Genomic DNA, 20,094 nt, shown 5'->3' on the forward strand with positions numbered 1-20,094 from the left:
TATGGATGCTGACGGCCTTCCTGTGGCACCGTGTGTGGTAGATGCCCTCCAAGGCTGGTAGGTGTGTCCCCTATGTTAACACATTAATTTTAATGTTATTATTATCGTGTTAACATAGTATAACTTACAAGAAAACTTCTACCAACGGGGCGAAACCAGGGGGCGCCAAAGTCGGTCATTCATTCGTTCATGCCTCTGCCCGCTGGTTCAGCTTTCTCCAAGATCTATTTAAGAAAGAACTGCAGATGCTGGAAAAATCGAAGGTAGACAAAAAATGCTGGAGAAATTCAACGGGTGAGGCAGCATCTATGGAGAGAAGGAATAGGCGATGTTTCAGGTCGAGACCCTTCATCAGACTGATGTGGAGGGGGTGGGGCGGGAAAAAGGAAGGAAGAGGCGGAGACAGTGGGACTAGATGGCGAGCTGGGAAGGGGAAGGAGGGAGGAGACAAGGGCTATCTAAAATTAGAGAAGTCAATGTTGATACCGCTGGGGTGTAGATTACCCAAGCAAAATACCCAAGCTCGTCTCCTCATTACATTTACTGCTGGCTCCAGTCGCAAATCTAAGTTTTCGAGTGATCTGTGCAAGGCATTCATTGATGCTGGAATTCTATTGTGGAAATTGGAAAACAAATCTCTCTGAGGTTTTTTTAGAGGAACAGATGAATTTGCATGGTGATGAATACTCTCTTAAACCTCTACAAGTGTACAGTCGAGACTTACATATTGACTGGTTGCATCATGGCTTGGTTCGGCAACTTGAGTGCCCTGGAGCGAAGACTGCCCGGTCCATCACACGAGTACTGAACTCCCCACCATCAGAGGAATCTACGGGAGTCGCTGTCTCTAAAAGGCAGCCAGCATCATCAGAGATCCACAGCACACTGGCCACGCTCTCATTTCACCCCTGCCATTGGGAAGAAGGTAAAGGAGCCTGAAAACTGTTAGGTCCAGGATCATGATCAGCTTCTTCCCTACAGCCGTCAGGCTATTCATCACAACAACCAACAACTAAGCATGCCCCTCTAACAGTGCCACCTACTACAAAGACTTGGGGCATTGTTTTCATCTTTCAACTATTATTGTTTGTGTTAATACTGCAGTTTGTTTGGTGAACCTGCCTAGATGGATTTAGATTCAGATTCAGATTCAACTTTATTGTCATTGTGCAGTGTACAGTACAGAGACAATGAAATGCAGTTAGCATCTCCCTAGAAGAGCGACATAGAATATGAGCAATAAATAAATCTATTTACGTGCATACAATCGTAGTTTTTTTTCCTGGTGGGAGGAGTGTCCGGGGGGGGGGGTGATTGGCAGTCACTGAGGTATAGTGTTGAGTAGTGTGACAGCCGCAGGGAAGAAGCTGTTCCCGGACCTGCTGTTCCAGCAACGGAGAGACCTGTAGCGCCTCCCGGATGGTAGGAGGGTAAACAGTGGTTGGGGTGAGAGCAGTCCTTGGCGATGCTGAGCGCCCTTCACAGACAACGCTTGCTTTGGACAGACTCAATGGAGGGGAGCGAGGAACCGGTGATGCGTTGGGCAATTTTCACCACCCTCTGCAGTGCTTTCCGGTCGGAGACAGAGCAGTTGCCATACCATACTGTGATGCAGTTGGTAAGGATGTTCTCGATGGTGCAGCGGTAGAAGTTCACCAGGATCTGAGGAGGCAGATGGACCTTCTTTAGCCTCCTCAGGAAGAAGAGACGCTGGTGAGCCTTCTTGACCAGAGTTGATGTATTGTGGGTCCAAGAGGGGTCATCGGAGATGTTGACCCCCAGGAACCTGAAGCTGGAAACACGTTCCACCTCCGTCCCGTTGATGTGGATGGGGGTGTAGGTGCTGCCCCTAGACTTCCTGAAGTCTACAATGAGCTCCTTGGTCTTCTTGGAGTTAAGGGCCAGGTTGTTGTCAGCGCACCATGCTGCTAGGAGCTGGACCTCCTCCCTATAGGCCGACTCATCGTTGTTGGAGCTGTCGTGTTGTGTTCCTGGATTTAGTATGAAGGTGAGAGGGGCAAAGTTTAAAGGAGATAAGCAGAGAAATGTCTTTTACACAGAGGATGGTGGGTGCATGGAACATACTGCCAGGGGTATTGGTGGAGGCCGTTACAATAGTGCCATTTTAATAGGCCTATGGATAGGCTGCGAATATAGAAAATGTGGATCATATGCAGGCAGATAAAGTTTGTTTAATGTGGCCATAAAGTGCTGGAGTAACTTAATGGGTCAGGCAGCATCTCTGGAAAACATGGATAGGTCACGTTTCGGTTCGGGAGCCTTTCTCCATGTTCTCCAGAGATGCTGTCTGACCTGCTGAGTTACTCCAGCACTTTATGTCCTATTGTGTTAACCAGCATCTCTAATCCCTTGTTTCTACTACGTTATCATGGCATTGTGTTCGGCATGGACATTGTGGGCTGAAGGGCCTGTTCTTCTGCTATATATTTCTATGTTCGATGTTCTGAGTGAGACTAGGAGAAGAACCAGGTAGTGGTGGTGGAGTAACTTGGTGGGACAGGCAGCATGGGACAGGCAGCATCTCCGGAGCGAAGGAATAGGTGACGTTTCGGGTCGATACCCTTCTTCAGACTGAGAATCAGGGGAGAGGGAGTCCAGAGGTATGGAGGGGTATGGTGTAAAAACGAAAGATCAAAGCAGACGATGATAATTTAGAATGGTTCATTGTTAGCTAAAGGGAAGGTGTCAAAAGAGGCATAACATCAGTAAAATTAATCAGGACAGTGAAACTAGTTGGAGAACTAGGGTGGGGGAGGGACGGGGAAAGAAAGGGTTACTCGAAGTTAGAGAAATCAATGTTCATACCGGTGGTGGTGTATCCATGGGCTCGCTGCTCTTGGTGATAAAGGTTACGGATATGGGAGGTGCTGTTGAAGTGCGTAATGACCGTGTATTCCATCGATGGGACACACTGCAGTCCTTGTGCATTGGGTGCTGGATAGAATCTTTGTTCAGAATGATGAATGAGGGATGCCAATCAAACAGCTGCTTTATCCTAAATGGTGTCAAGCTTCTTGAGAGATCTGCCAGTCCATTGTAATTTTTAGATTTAGATTTTACAGCTCCTGCAGCCTATTGAGTCCATGCTGGTGCAGGTTTAGAAATGGGGTTTAGAGCAGAGGTGTAGAATGGAATATTTCAGAACTGAAACGTCACCTCTCTATGTTCTCCAGAGGGGGTTCTTCTTCTTTCGAGTCCATCTTGTTACAAATGTTGACATCGCTGTCATCGTCTGTCCTGAAAAGGACACAAACTTCCTGATAAGGCGACAATCAGTGGGAGCCATCACTAGTTACAATATCTGATGGTGGGACAAGTAAGTTTATTGTCATGTGTCCCTGTATAGGACTATGAAATTCTTGCTTTGCTTCAGCACACAGAACATAGTAGGCATTGACTACAAAACAGATCAGTGTGTCCATATACCATAATATAAATATATACACACACGAATAAATAAACTGATAAAGTGCAAATAACAGATAATGGGTTATTAATGATCAGAGTTTTGTCCGAGCCAGGTTTAATAGCCTGATGGCTGTGGGGAAGTAGCTATTCCTGAACCTGGTCATTGCAGTCTTGAGGCTCCTGTACCTTCTACCTGAAGGTAGCAGGGAGATGAGTGTGTGGCCAGGATGGTGTGGGTCTTTGATGGCAGAATTAGCTCAGGATACTTCCCGGTTTCCAGCCCTGCGACGTGGACGCTTCTGCTATGGGTGCCGCAGTGACCCATTGAGTTACTCGAGCACTTTGTGCCCAAGATGGTCTGTGAGCTTACTGGTCACTGTAACTGAGGCTAGCTTTTGAAATCTGTATTTAATTGCTTGAATTTGACTTCTCCAGTTGACAAGGTGGATTCAAATGTGTGTCTAGATCGATATCCAAACCTCCTCACACTAGGCCAGCAACCTCATCGCGCTATCAACAAGCCCTGTGCATTTCAATGCAATTCTCGGTGTCTCTCTCCCTTCCTATCTTGTTTCTTTTTAGCTCTCTCTCTCTCCCCTTTTCCGGGCTCGGTGTCAGTGCAGCACAAGCACAACAACTGCATTAGCAGCTCATGAAGAAACTGAGGAAACCGATCAATATCTTTCCAGTGTGCAGAGGTTAGACTGTGGTTCGCATCACAATAAGTCCCACTCCCTCGATGCCCGTACAGCCCACGGGGCACAGAGGATGAAGAGGGGCCACTCACACACCCTGACTCTCTTTAACCCTTCAGCTCGATGCTTGTTCTAAAGGGCACCTTCCCCTCTGGATGTCTGCCGGTGATGCTGGCAGCTAGGCAGCAAGCTAGCTAAGCCAGATGTGCCACAAGCACATGGGATATTGGGAAAGCAAGCAATCTCCACTGATCCCTTGATAGATACAAAGTGCTGGAGTAACTCAGCTGGTCAGGCAGCATCTCTGGAGAAAATGGATAGGTGACGCTTCGGGTTGGACTCGAGACCCTTCTTCAGACTTTGTGATAGGTGATCCGAAACATCGCCTATCATTCTCTCCAGAGATGCTCCCTGACCCGCTGAGTTACTCCAACATTTTGTGTCAATCATTGGTATAAACCAGCATCTGCAATAGATGTAATTTCTATTGTAATGTAATTCTTGCTATTGAGGGAGTGCAGCGTAGGTTAATTCCCGGGATGGCGGGACTGTCATATGCTGAGAGAATGGAGCAGCTGGGCTTGTACACTCTGGAGTTTAGAAGGATGAGAGGTGATCTCATTGAAACATAAGATTGTTAAGGGTTTGGACATGCTAGAGGCAGGAAACATGTTCCCGATGTTGGGGGAGTCCAGAACCAGAGGCCACAGTTGAAGAATAAGGAGTAAGCCATTTAGAACGGAGACGAGGAAACACTTTTTCTCACTGGAGAGAAGGAATGGGTGACGTTTCGGGGCGAGACCCCAATGAACCCTTCCCCGTGTTCACCCTTGACTGTGGACTGCTTCCTAGGAATTGGGAGTGAGAGCGGAGTGAGAATGGACAGGAAGGTGAAACGGGCTTGCACTGCAAGCACTAGGACATGAGGAGGTAAGCAAAACCCCAGGGGAACGATCTTCAGGGATATTTAACAGAGACTAGAATTTTCTCAGAAATTCTGTGCACTTGAAATAGATGTATTAGACAGACGTTCGAATGGGTGCAAGCAACCAAAATCTGGCTCTTTCCTGTGTTGTTTGGGACCAAAGTCTGGCACAGGGATTCAATTGGAAGTCAGAGACCTGTGGGCCTGTTGGGAAGTAGATCAGAAGAAGGGTCTCGGCCCGAAACGTCACCCATTCCTTCCCTCCAGAGATGCTGCCTGTCCCGCTGAGTTACTCCAGCATCTTGTGTCTACCCGAGATGATACTCGCATCTGATAGAAGGCTTGAGTCAGCATCGGAGACTACATGGTCTGAGCACAGAGTGCCTGGAGGTTACGGAGAGGATTGGAGATCAAGGAATTGGAGGAATTGGAGAACACGGCATGGAATTTGGGCGACTCATGGAATCAGGAAAGCCTCCTGGGATCGGGAGATCCACTGTTCAGGAACATTTGTGAAAGTGTTGGTGCCACGTTGGTGGGGATGGGGAGAGGTGGAGGATTCTGAAGGATCAATGTGCGTTTTCCCATATAGAGATCCCAAGCCAGTGTCTTGGTTAGGCTAGTTCAATTTCTTCAACATTTTTGGCCATCCCTTGGGATTGAGTGTAACTTCCTTTCAAACCATTTCAGTGGGCTGTGAGTTGACTGATGAGGCCCAAGGTCTCTTCCTCAGATTGGGTGGGGGGGAGGGGCTGCGTTACTAATGCCAGGACATTCTTACTGTAGATTTGGGGCGAGAGGTGCTAGACTTTGTGCATCTTCAGAGGTCAGTGTTCCTTGACAGTGCAGTACTCCCTCTGTACTGCCCCTCTGACAGTGCAGCACTCCCTCGGTACTGCCTCTCTGGTCACCCAGTCAAAGACTGACCCAAATAAGATCCAACACTGACCCAAATGCAGAGAAGGAAGCTATTTTGACCATTGTACCTGTCTCACTGAAGAGATGTGAATTTGAGTAGAAGAAACCGCTGATGCATGTTTACACCGAATACAGGCACAAAATGCTGGAGCAACTCAGCGGCATAGGCAGAATCTCTGGAGAGAAGGAATGGGTGACATTTCGGGATGAGACCCTTGATTCAGATATGAATTTGAGATGGATTAACCATAATCTTTCTGAATAGCGGAGCAGGCTTGCGGATAGAAATAGCGAGAGGTGAATAGGAAAGACATACATTTTCATCAGCATCTTGCACCATCTCAGGGATTCCCAGAGCACGGCGCAGGCAATGAAGCAATTTTGCACAGCAGGTAAATCTCAAGAGTTCAAATTCAAGAGTTCAAGAGAGTTTATTGTCATGTGTCCCTGATAGAACAATTAAATTCTTGCTTTGTTTTAGCAAACCAGAACATAGTAGGCACGAATACAGAACAGATCAGTGTGTCCATATACCATTGTATAAATATATACACACATGAATAAATAAACTGATAAAGTGCAAATAAACAGATAATGGGCTATTAATGTTCAGTGTTTTGTCGGAGCCAGGTTTAATAGCCTGATGGCTGTGGGGGAGTAGCTATTCCTGAACCTGGTCATTGCAGTCTTCAGGCTCCTGTACCTTCTACCTGAAGGTAGTGGGGAGATGAGTGTGTGGCCAGGATGGTGTGGGTCCTTGATGATGCTGCCAGCCTTTTTGAGGCAGCGACTGCGATAGATCCCCTCGATGGAAGGGAGATCAGAGCCGATGATGGCCTGGGCAGTGTTTACTACTTTTTGAACTATTTTCCGCTCCAGGGCGCTCAAGTTTCCGAACCAAGCCACGATGCAATCAGTCAGCATGCTCTCTACTGTGCACCTGTAGAAGTTAGAGAGAGTCCTCCTTGACAGACCGACTCTCCTTAATATTCTCAGGAAGTAGAGGCAGCTATTTTGTGAATACTGCCACAGACAATGTGACAGATCATCTGATCATCTACTTTCATGATGTTGATTTGAGTCAAGTGGTCAAGTCAGGTTTATTGTTATATGTACACGTATGCTGAATACAAAAATGAATTTCACTATACCTTGGTACATGTGGAAAATACAGTACCATACCATACCATGATGAGGTGCAGGTACAATGAAAAGCTGGCTTGCAGCAGCATCACAGGCACATAGACTCAGACAACATGCAGGACATAAGTGTACATAACTCTTACAAGATTTGTAGCTTTCTTGGCCTCCGTAAAATTGCTCATAATAGAAAGTGGGATAATACAGAACTAGTATGAAGAGGTTATCGATGGGCAAGCGTGAGCCTGGTGGGCCTAGTGGTCCATGCTGTATCTTTGACCTCTAAACCAAAGATTATAGAGCAGAGCAAGATAGACCACTCCTCCGAAATCCAATGGACTGACGTGTAGTACATAACGGAACGTCACGGCCGCCATTTGTTTATGCAAAACGCGACATCTTTGGTATCGGGGACGGACTCCGCAGTTATACAATCTGCTCTTACATCAGGTCGCAGGGAAAAGCAAAGATGCTAGAGGAGCAGAGACGGCGTTCCGGCTTTCGGCGGCGGCGACATCACCACGGAGGTCCGTTGGACTGGAGAGCGGCATCTTCGGCCTGGATCGATCGCCTCAGCACAGAGGGAGAACAAGGAGGGAAGAGACAGAGGCTAAGACTTTTGCCTCCATCACAGTGAGGAGGTGCTTGGTGAACTCACTGTGGCGGATGTTAATTTGTGTTTATTGTACGTTTTGTTATTTATTGTTACTGTGTGTGACTGCAGGCAACGTCATTTCGTTCAGACCAAAAGGTCTGATTGACAATAAAGGAATCAAATTCAAATTCAAATTCAAACAAATTCAAGAGGACGTTTCCTCCAGTCCTGAGTTGATCCAGGACTGATTCTCGGTCCCCCCGATACCAGATGAAGGCGGCCGGCGGGAGAGCCTCAAGCGTCTGCCCGCGGTCGGCGCTCCCGAGGGAGGCAGCGGGCAATGCTCCTCTAGTATCTACGGTGTAATCCGTTCCAAAGATTGATCCGCACAATCATCTTTGGTGTAATCAGTGTTGTAGGGAACAGTGTTTTATATATAATTGATCACTTCACATATTTAGTTAATATTATAGTAAATTGCAGCTCAATAAAATGGCGTCATGTCATACCCATGTCATACTACGCTTTTTTCGCAGAGTGGCGCATCTTGCTCTGCTCTATAATCTTTGCTCTAAACCATGGAGAGAAAAATACGATGAAGAAAAGAAGACATTGGTGTAAAAACACAAACTACACAATTCTATGGTAGTGTAAGAGGTGATTTGTAGTGTTCCGTTGCTGAAGCGGGATTAGGAGTAAATTTGGAGAAAGACGCTGGCTAAAACAAAAATGCCAGGGGATCATTGATTTCCAATCCCAAGCAGACAGGCCCTTGGTTTGTCTCCAACAAAAATAGGAACCCCTAGCAATACAGCGGTCTTAGTTATTTTAGTTTAGAGATACAGCACGGAAACAGGCTCTTCAGCCCACCGAGTCCGTGCTGACCAGCGATCCCCGCACACTCAAACTATGCTACACACAATAGGATCAATTTACAATGATACCAAAACAATTAACCTACAAAGGTACACAAAAATGCTGGAGAAACTCAGCGGGTGCAGCAGCATCTATGGAGAGAAGGAAATATTTCCTTCGCTCCATAGATGCTGCTGCACCCGCTGAGTTTCTCCAGCATTTTTGTGTACCTTCGATTTTCCAGCATCTGCAGTTCCTTCTCAAACAATTAACCTACATCTTTGGAGTGTGGGAGGAAACCGGAGATCCTGGCGAGAAAACCCACACAGGTCACGGGGAGAACGTACAAACTCAGTACAGACAGCACCCGCAGTCAGGATGAAACCAGGATCTCTGGCACTGTGAGGCAGCAACTCTACCGCTGCACCACCCTGCCGCCCTCAGATGAAGGACAAATGCAGAGCTGCTAGGACTTGCGATGTGGTCGGGAGGGAGACGGGTCGAGGGAGGTGGATCTACTGGGGTCTATAACCATGCCAGTAGGTGGTGGGGGCTGGTAACTGTGATATACTATGGAGGTCTCTTACATGATAGTTCATATGGTGTCAGTCGGGTGGAATTAAGTCAATTGTGTACAGGGAAGACTCCCGCAGGTGTAATGTGGTTTTAGGTAAGAGGGCTGGTCTGTGTGCTAACAGTATGTTCATCCCTCCATCAGTGGGGCATGACACTGACAGGAAATAACTGGGCTAATATTTCAGTGCAGCATTTGTCGAGGTGACTGTTCCTCGGTAACCGGAGATCTGTGACAAGGCAGATGACCCTGCAGTGACAGCCACAGTCCTTCAGCACAAGTTCCTGCAACTATCTGCACGAGAGAAGCTTGTACCGAATAAACAGATCACATGCGTCCTGGGCTTCTTGAGCCTTGTTCCAGACCAGAGATCTTTGACGACTCGGAATGAAATGCCCAGGTGATTCAAGACAGAGAGACAATTATTTTGCTTTACAATGCTTCACTGTGAATGACATCAGTTTAGGGCTCTTAAAAATAACGGAGTCAGGGGATATGGGGAGAAGGCTGGAACGGGGTACTAATTGGGGATGATCAGCCATGATCACAATGAATGGAGGTGCTGGCTCGAAGGGCCGAATGGCCTACTCCTGCACCTATTGTCTATTGTCTATTTATCGAGAAGACATAATGGTGCAACTGATAAAGATGCTGCCTCACAGCTCCAACGAACTGGGTTCGATTCTGATCTCTGGTGCTGTCTGCGTGGAGTTTGCCTGTTCTCCCAGTGACCTCCAGATACTCCGAATGCTCCAGGGTTCCTCCCGCATCTCTAGGATGTGCAGGATAGGTTAACTGGCTGCGATAAATTGTTCTGTTGCAGTGAAATCTAGGCAGAGCTGATGAGAATGTGGAGAGAATAAAATTGAATAAGGGAAGGATTAGTCTAAATGGGAGCTTGTGGTGGGGTGGAAGATTGCAACCTTCACGTGGTCCACTCTGTTTCGACGAATGCAATCAACCTGGCGTGCACAATCAAGTAAGATCAAATAGAACAAGTTGTCCTGCAACTTTAGGCTGTGCACGCCACACGCAAGAAGAAGAAGAAGGAGCTTGGGGGACCGCACAGAGTTGGTGGGCTGATTGGCCTATCTCATGCCCTGTCTCCGTATGCAGTATGAATAACATTGAAGTGCAGGATATGTGGCAGCTCACTCGGCAGGGCGATGCGGTGGCGCAGCGGTAGAGTTGCTACAGCGCTTGCAGCGCCGGAGACCAGGGTTCAATCTCAACTACGGGCGCTGTCTGTACGGAGTTTGTGCATTCTTCCCGTGACCACGTGGGTTTTCTCCGAGATCTCCGGTTTCCTCCCACACTCCAAAGACGTACAGGTTTGGATTGGAGGATAATGTTAATGTTAGGCATGTGGAGGATAATGTTAGTGGTCGGTGCGGACTCGGTGGGCTGAAGGGCCTGTTCCCGCGCTGTATTTCTAAATTAAACTAAACTAAACTAAACTAATGACTTGACTTGACAGCTCGCCAATGAACAGATAATGGAGGCACAAGCAATTGCAGATGCTTTAACCTTGAGCAAGGCATAAAGTGCTGGAGGAAATCAGCAGGTCAGGCAGTATCGAGGGAGGGATGCGATAGACAGTTTGGGTCGAGACCTTTCTTCAGACTGATTCAAGGACCAGATAATCTGCTTTAGTGTTGGTGGTGAAGGGATAGATAAAGAATGCCAGATATTGGGAATAACTCACTAATCTTTCGACAGATAGTGCCTGTGGGAATATTTTGCATCCATTTAATAAACATATACATTGGTTTAAACCTTCTCAAGCGCCTTGGTTCAAACTGACAAAACCAAATATGTTGGATACTTGTCCCGGTCGGATGTTGAAGGTAGAATGGTTATTCCAGTTCACACGGTACTTTATAGTTTGGAGTAAGTAAAAGGTCTTAGTTTGAAAAAGTTACCCCTCAAGTACCTTTCCCCTCTCACCTTAGACATCTATCATCTTCTTGATTCCCCTTCTCTGGGTAAAAGACGTACCTTAATTTATTCCCCTCATGATCCTATACACCACCAGAAAGATCACCTCAGCCTCCCACTCTCTAAGGCATAAAATCCTATTCTGCCTAACCTCTCCCTGTAGCTCAGGTTCTCAAGTCCTGGCGATATCTTCTCTGCATTCCCTCCAGCTTAATGACAAGATGCTGCCTGCCTTGCTGAGTGTGTCCAGTATTTTCTTAAGCCCCTGCCCCTCTTTCACGAACTAACTGGCCCGAGAAACATTGCAGCCATGACATCATTTTATCATGTGATCATTTTCCACTCGTAGCTGGTCGTGGTTGGTCTTAGGTGTGGAAGACTGAGGTCGGGAGGGGTCGTAGGAGGTCGTAACCGTGGTCGTAGGAGGTCGTAGACATAGTCGTAGGAGGTCTTTTAATTTGGCACGTCAACACGACCTTGACATTTTTTTCATAGAAACATAGAAAATAGGTGCAGGAGTAGGCCATTCGGCCCTTCGAGCCTGCACCGCCATTCAATATGATCATGGCTGATCATCCAACTAAGTATCCCGTACCTGCCTTCTCTCCATACCCCCTGATCCCCTTAGCCACAAGGGCCACATCTAACTCCCTAGGAGTTTCAACTCGTCTAGGATCTTCTAACCTCGTGGATTAGGACGTCCAAGTGGGACAGGCCCTTTTTTCTCCCCCCTATCTCCCACATGTGACTCTCCAGCTTTCTCAATGTACCCATTCTATTAGTTTCAACCATGCTCATTGTGGCATTTTTCCATTTTTTCCCACTGTCTGGATAAGAGAGTTACTCCTGCGTTTACAGTCGTTTTTGATAGTTCGATCGCTCGCGTGTCAGACGATGCAGCTCGCTGTTGGCTTCTGTCAGAATTTTAAAAATAGGGTGGAGTCGATGGGCAGAATGGCCCGTTTCAACATTGTGTGTCTCTCCATGACTCTAATACTGACAAAACAGATGCGAAATCTCGCTCCATGACAAGGTGGATGGCGAGCTCTGGTGTGAAGTGGTTAACACGGTAATATTAATACGTGCCACAGGAGAGCTGGACGAGTATTGACTTAGAGGAAGGATTAAGGGATGGAGACAGGTGGAGATGATTGAAGGAGGCTTGGAACATGACGCCTCCTGAGGGGCAGAGATCAATGCAGGGAAAGTGCTCAGCAGGAATCAGTAATGCACGATTGGTGGATAATCTAGCGTCTTGTTGGAGAGAACACTAGCAAAAGCCTTGCTTAAAAGGCAGCATGGAGGCTACGGCAGAGAACCTAATACTACATACACGTAGAAGAATGAGTCATCGTTGTTTAAGTCAACTTTGGTCATCTTCAGTATCAGGCCACAGTGCATCCCCATAGACTCCGGTAAACGTCAGCTTTGGCTCAGGTAAATAACTCTCATTCTTGCGAATGACAACTGTGAGTTCAAGTTGCATTCAATAGAATTTTGCTGAAGGACTATTGTTTCAATTCATTACATGTTAAGCTGGGGAGGGGAGGGGGGGGGGGGGGGGGGGGGGGGGGAGTGCTGGTCTATCAAATAGATGGCACGCTGAAACCGGAAAGGGGGAACTGGAGCACCCGGGGAACACCCACGCAGTCACCGGGAGACATCACCGCCCAGCGCGGCTTGGAATGACCGCGGGACTCTGCGAGCGCACGCCGGGGGCTCTAACACCAAGACCCGGTTTGCGACCTCGCACCACCCGGCGTGGCTTTAATGGCCGCGGGACAATCGCCATCGCCAGCCGGGGGCTTTGACTTTGACTCTGACATCAGGGGGGGGGGGGGAGGTGCGGGGGAGAGAAAAGTGTTTTTGGCCTTCCATCACAGCAATGTGATGGAGGTTTATGTAAATTATGTTGTGTCTTGGGTCTATTTGTTTGTAATGTATGGCTGCAGAAACGGCATTTCGTTTGGACCTCAAGGGGTCCAAATGACAATTAAATTGAATCTTGAATCTTGAATCTTGAATCTTAGAATGTACAAACTCCATACAGACAACACCCATAGTCAAGATTGAAACCGGTTCTCTGGCGCTTGAGGCAGCAGCTCTACCACTGCGCCGCTGTGCTGACCAAATGGTGCGCTCCTGCTCCTATTTTCTATGTTAAGTCTAACCCCAGCTCCAGAGTCAGGACAAAGCAAGGTGTAAATTCTGCGAAGTACCAGTTAGTGAGGGCTGTACTCAATATGCTGACACATCAAAAAAAACCAGAGGTCGATATCTTTGAATAAATGCGACAAATGTCTTCTTCTTGCTAGAGCTTCTGGAATCAGCACCTTTAAATTGAAGTGATGTGAGGGATGGGTCAGAGGGCTTGCAATGAATAACAGTTAGAATAGGTTTGACACACAAACAATTTTTGCAAAATCTAACTAGGTAAATAAAACCAACACTTCAGCACAATTTTCCCAGCAAAACATCTTTCTGTTCTCGGATAATGTGGGTTTTCATTTTAATGACAGATTCTTTAACAAGAATAAATTAGTTGTTGTTTTTCACTTCTTTTCAGAAGATAAATCATATCTTTCTAGACACCACCACTTGTGCTAAGATCCCATCACAGCTCAGTGACCATTTTGATGGGTAGGTAGACACAAAATGCTGGAGTAACTTAGTGGGCCAGGCAGCATCTCTGGAGGAAAGGAATTGGTGATGTTTGAGATCTAAACCCTTCTTCAGAATAGGTGCCCTTTCTGATAGCGCGGCGTGGACTTACTTACCATCCGGAGCGGGATCCCTCGCGGGGGATCCATGGAGAAGAGTTCGACCGCCAGCCCGCAGCCTACGACACCTTGAAGCCGCGGTCTCCGGTAGGGAAGCACCGATTCGGGACTTACCTTCCAGACGAGAGGGCCTGTACATCTGGCCGCCGGCAGCGGCGACTGCGAAGGTTATGGCCCCGACCATGGGGGAACAATGGAGGAGGACTGAGTGTACTTTGTGAAGAATGTGTGGTGGATGTTTGTGTTACATTTATATTGTGTATTGTGTGTTATTTTTGATTGTACCGCTGCTGGCAAGTTAATTTCACTGCACTTTATTGTGTATGTGATTAATAAATCTGATTGATTGATCGATTGATTGATAGCAAGAGTATCAACATAGTGCCGTTAACTTAAATGCTCCTAAATTCACTTATCAAACCAAAGGGCCACATAAAGAGATTTCAGATAGCTGATCAAAGGGGGGGGGAGGAGGGGGGGGGTGGGGGAGAGGGGGAGGGGGAGGGGGGGGGGGGGGGGGGGGGATTTAAAGCAAGGAACTGTAGATGCTGGTTTTCAAAAATAAGCACAAAGTGCTGGAGTAGTGGATCTGAAGTAGAGCCCTGATTCAAAAACATCCCTCCAGTTTCACCCTGACCCACTGTGAAGGGGTAGAGAGGGCACTTCACACCTGTGTGCCCAATTAGGTTGAGTTACCTATGGATAAGCTGTGAATGACATGATGGTGCAGCTGGTGGAGCTGCTGCCTGACAGCTACGGTGACGTGGGTTCAACTCTGACCCCTGGTGCTGTCTGTGGGGAGTTTACACGTATTTTACCGTGGCGGCGCGGTTTCTGCCAGGTGCTTCGGTCTCCTCTCACATCCCAAAGGTGGTGGATCGGCGACTGCAAATTGGCCTCGGACGTGTCAGCAAGTGGGAGCTGGAAATCTGGAGAAGTTGGTTGAAAATGTTGGAGAATAAAAGGAAGGATGTGTACAAATGGGGGTACGATGGGCGGTGTGGACTTGGTAGATCAAATGACCGTATACTCGGATTATCAAGGGGCCTGGGGTGGAAGATTGCAACCTTCACGTGGTCCGCCCTGTTTCAACTAATGTAATCAACTCGACGTGCACAAACAGAAGATCAAACAGAACAAGTTGTCCTACAACTTTAGGCTGTGCACGCCTCACGAAAGAAGAAGAAGAAGAAGATCAAGGGGCCGAAACTGTGGGGTATGCAGTGCTGTGGGAGATAAGAACATGGAGAGATTTGAAAATAAGGAAGGACTTTGGAATGGTGGCAATGCTAAACTGAAGCAGGTGTAGAGTGATGAGCACAGTTACGCTGGGTGAATGGGGCTCTGTGTGAGTTAGCGGATAGGCAGTAGGACATTGGACAAATTAAAGTTTCAGCAGTGTTTCTGATTAAGCATGCCAAGAGGTAATGAAGGCACAAATGCAAAGGAAGGCTTGTTTAGAAAGTTAACAGTCCTCTCAGGATTATGAAAGTGATCCATGGCTCAATCATCAAAGACAAGCAAGGGATTATTCTCAGACCAAATAGACCCAATGCCTATCTCCATACTGAATATTTCAAGACAGGCAATGAACTACATGGAACAAGGCCTTTCCCCAACTGCTATTCCAATGATCATTACGTGGAAAAGTACACCCAAAAAGCTTCAGTAACTCAGCGGGTCAGGCAGCATCTCTGAAAAAAAGGAATAGGTAACATTTCAGGGCAAGACCCTTCTTCAGACTGAGAGTCAGGGAAAGGGAAACGAGAGATAGAGACATTGATATAGAGAGATAAAGAACAAATGAATGAAAGATATGCAAAACAGTAACAATGATCAAGCAAAGGTGGAGCTCACAATGGTCCATTGTTGGCTGCGGATCCAGTAAATCATTCCAGAGGCTTGACATGAACTCATACTTCTTTCTCGGAATGGGTGGCAGTGATGGTGAAGTGATTATGTTACTGCTTCAGTTAACCAGAACTATTAATAAAAAATATACAAAGAGAAGTTGCTAATATGGGCCATTGAGCCTCCTCTGTCATCAATAAATAGGACCATGGCTGCTTAGATCTTGGCTTCAGCTCTATTTTCCCATAACCCTGGACTATCCCGACAGATCAAATCCTCTCTGTGTCACCGTTGAATAGAATAATAGCTCAAGGGCCTGTTCCCACTTGGACGACCTAATCCACGAGTTTAGAAAACTTTTAGACGAGTTGAAAAAAACGTCAAGGTCGTGTTGACTCGCCAAAGTAAAAGACCTCCTACGACTATGTCTACCGACCTCCTACGACTAGCATCACGACCTACTACAAGTAAAAAGTGAAAAATTTCTTCCATGCCGACTTTTTTTTACTTGTGGACATTTTTTATCAGGTTGGAAAAAACGCCGCGTCCTACTTGAGGCCAAGAGTACACGGGGACCACTCACGAGCATGAGGAAGAGTTACAAAGACCTCCTACAACCTCGTGGTGACCATGCTGCGAGTATGAGTCAAGGGCAAATTCGAAGCGTTTGCCAATTAGGTCGTACATGTGGGACAGGGGTTTCAGACTCTTCAGCTCCCTGAGGAAGAGAATTCAAAAGACTCACAATGCTGTGGGAGTGAAAAAATAAATTCCCCCTCGCATCTCGTTGTAGAATGGAAGACCCCTCACTGCAAACTCTCCCCGGATAATGAGGGTGAGCATTCCACTCAGCATCTAACAATCCAGACAGATGTGACTTTAAATGCTGCAGTCTGAGACTTTGAAAACTGGGCTCATTAAATGTGACTTAAATTCTGCCAAATTGTCATTAAAAAATATTTGGTTTGGGAAGAGAAAGATGATCTGTCTGGTCTGAGCTTTTAAGAAGGAACTGCAGATGCTGGAAAATCGAAGGTAGACAAAACTACTGGAGAAACTCAGCAGGTGCAGCAGCATCTATGAAGCGAAGGAAATAGGCAACGTTTCAGAGCTGATATGTGATTGCATTGCCGATCAATGTAACTATTGACTACCTGCTGCAGATGTACCGACTAGTATTGGAGTTATTGTCTTAACCTTTGGTGTTCTATCACCTCCAAATAAAGCCAGTGAGTGCAAATCAACACCTGGAAAATGTACCCTGAGCCTTAAGTGTAGGGCAGAGGTGGTGCTGCACTATCTAAGGCACAGGGTTTCAGACAAGATCTTAGCAGCCCAACCAGGTGAACATAAAAGACATAGTGGGTGCTACCTTGAAGAACAGGAGTTATCCCTGGGGACATGGCCGTAGATTCATACAGCATGGAAACAGGCCCTAGGACCCAATTTACCCACGCTGACCAAGATGCCCAATCTATATTAGTTCCACCAGCCTACGGTTCGCCCATATTCTTCTAAACCTTTCCTATCCATGTACTTGTCCAAATATCTTTTAAATGTTGCGATAGCACCTGCCGTAACTATGGCAGGTCATTGCATATACCCACCACCCTTTGTGTGAAAAAGTTGCCCTCAGGTTCCAATTAAATCTTTCCCCTCTCACCTTAAACCTTTGCCCTCTGGTTCTTAATTCCGATAATATCGAACGTAAATTTGGCGAGATTTCAGAATTGATTTCAGAAATACTTAATTGACCGTAACTGCTTTGGAGCCACCTCATAGGGAGGTGAAGGATAGTATCGAAATGTAAGTCAATCTTTCTGCCCAGAGGCATTAGGAATGAACAATAAACACCAGCCATGGCATTGACTCCACTTCCTGAACATGTGAAGCACACACCAATTGCCGCATTTTCAAGGCACCTCAGGAGCAACCAAAAGTAAAGGGCCTGTCCCACTTTCACGACCAAATTCACAACCTTTTTTTAACTCGTCGACATTTTTCATCGTGTTGAAAAAATGCCCCGACCTACTTGATGCCGCGAGTACCTCAGACTAGCATCATGATGACCTACCTATGACCTCGTGACGGCCATGCTGCGAGTATGAGTCAAGGGCAAACTCGGCAGAGGTCGTGAATTAGGTCTTGAAAGTGGGACAGGCCCCCGAGTCTTGCATTTCTGTACCACCTCTATATTTTAGATTGATTCTTTGAGGTCTAAATGTTGGCCACTGCACACTGGGGAGAACTCCACTGGCTCATCTTTAAAAGAGTATTGCAGGATCTTTCACATCCACCTTCCTGCACCTTGGTTAAACATCTTGCCGAAAAGATAGTAGTCCTTAAGGTGCAACGCTCCTTTGATACTGCACTGAACTATAGGCCTGATTTTAGTAGTCGGACACGAGTTTCGAACCCATGACAGCTGGCTCAGGGGACAGAGAGTGGGCATAGCTCATGTAAAGGAAACAAAGCAAGTGACCATGTTTCCTTAAACAACTAAAGCCGAGAAACTATTCAGCTGCATAATCAAAGATACTAATCCCACAGGGAGAAACAACCCTGGACCACAGCTCAAAGATTCCGATCTATCCCAATTAGAAGCTGTCTCTCAAAGAGCCTGCAGCCTGACAAGGCTGCTGACATAGGGAGAAAGGTATCATTCATATTCTCTGCAGCACACTCCGTCTCTCACACTCGCTTATGCTCTTTGTTTCAATTAGTGGTCAGAAGACGTCTAGCGGAACAGAAGGCTGGCCACTGTTGGTTACTCCACTTAACACCCAGATGCACGAACAATGTGCCCCTGTGGACCGATTCTTGGTCTGAGGGTAACCACGGTGAAAGCAAGAGCTTTGCACCGCTGTAAACAATCTTGGGTTGAGGTCATCTTTACGGAAGATGGAACGCAAAAGCTTCTACCTTCTTAAAAGGAAATTACTGCACCTCCAACCCGAAGCTTGTGGGCGTGTAAGACAAAGCATCTTGCAAGAAGCTTGCAGATTCTACAGCCTACAGCCACCCTGGAGAGACAGTAGCCAGTGAAATTTTCCCGGAAGATTGGAAGAATTCTCTGTTCTGCTTGTAACCCTTTCATTGCTTGTTTGTCTTTAAGACTGGATGGTTTATTGGTATCCTGATACCGCAGAGAGCTGGGAACGTACACATGATGACCTTCCCGGCGTCAGTGTCCACTGTGGGTCGGAAGAATGTTGGTTTGAGGTCCACGCCAGAGACTGACACTGTGACCGAGGGTGTTGTGGTACTGGGGATAGGACAGTGCCGAGAGAGTACCGCACTGCCAGAGGGACAGTATTGAGAGAGTGCCGCACTGTCAGAGGGGCAGTACTGAGCAAAGATACTAGTATCTTTGGTACTGAGGTAGTACCACACTGTCAGAGGCGCAGTACTGAGGTAGTACCACACTGTCAGAGGGGGCAGTACTGAGCAAAGATTATAGAGCAGAGCAAGATAGACCACTCCTCCAAAATCCAATGGGCTGACGTGTAGTACGTAACGGAACGTTACGGCCGCCATTTGTTTATGCCAAATGCGACATCTTTGGTAGCGGGGACGGACTCCACAGTTCTACAATCTGCTCTTACATCAGGTCGCAGGAAAAAGCAAAGATACTAGAGGCTCCTCTAGTATCTTTGGGGGAAGAGGACGTTTCCTCCACTCCTCAGTTGATTCAGGACTGATTCTCAGTCCCCCCGGATACCAGATGAAGGCGGCCGGCGGGAGAGCCTCAAGCGTCTGCCCGCGGTTGGCGCTCCCGAGGGAGGCAGCGGGCAATGCTCCTCTAGTATCTACGGTGTAATCCGTTCCAAAGATTGATCCGCTCAATCATCTTTGGTGTAATCAGTGTTGTAGGGAAAGTGTTTTATATAATCGATCACTTCACATATTTAGTTCATATTATAGTAAATTGCAGCTCAATAAAATGGCGTCATGTCATACCCATGTCATACTACACTTTTTTTGCAGAGTGGCGCATCTTGTTCTGCTCTATAATCTTTGGTACTGTGCAAAGATTATAGAGGAGCTCTATAATCTTTGGTACTGAGGTAGTGCCACACTGACAGAGGGGGCAGTACTGGGGTAGTACCACACTGTCAAAGGCCAGTACCAACTGTTCGATGGCCAGTGCTGAGAATAAATTGCACTGTTTTTTCTTTTTTTTTAATCAAAAATTTATTCAATTATTAAAAATAATATTGACACTACAATAAAACAAGCCAGAACCCACCACCATAATACAATACAAACATGTATCCATAATAGACTACTATACAACTATGTTACAATCCTTATAGAGGATACATTCAACACCTTGCGGAGCCCAGCGGTCCCGGAACTCCCTCAGGGTGCCCGTAGACAGGGCGTATTCCCTT

Source organism: Leucoraja erinacea, chromosome 37, assembly GCF_028641065.1.
Source record: "Leucoraja erinacea ecotype New England chromosome 37, Leri_hhj_1, whole genome shotgun sequence".
NCBI lineage: Eukaryota > Metazoa > Chordata > Chondrichthyes > Rajiformes > Rajidae > Leucoraja > Leucoraja erinaceus.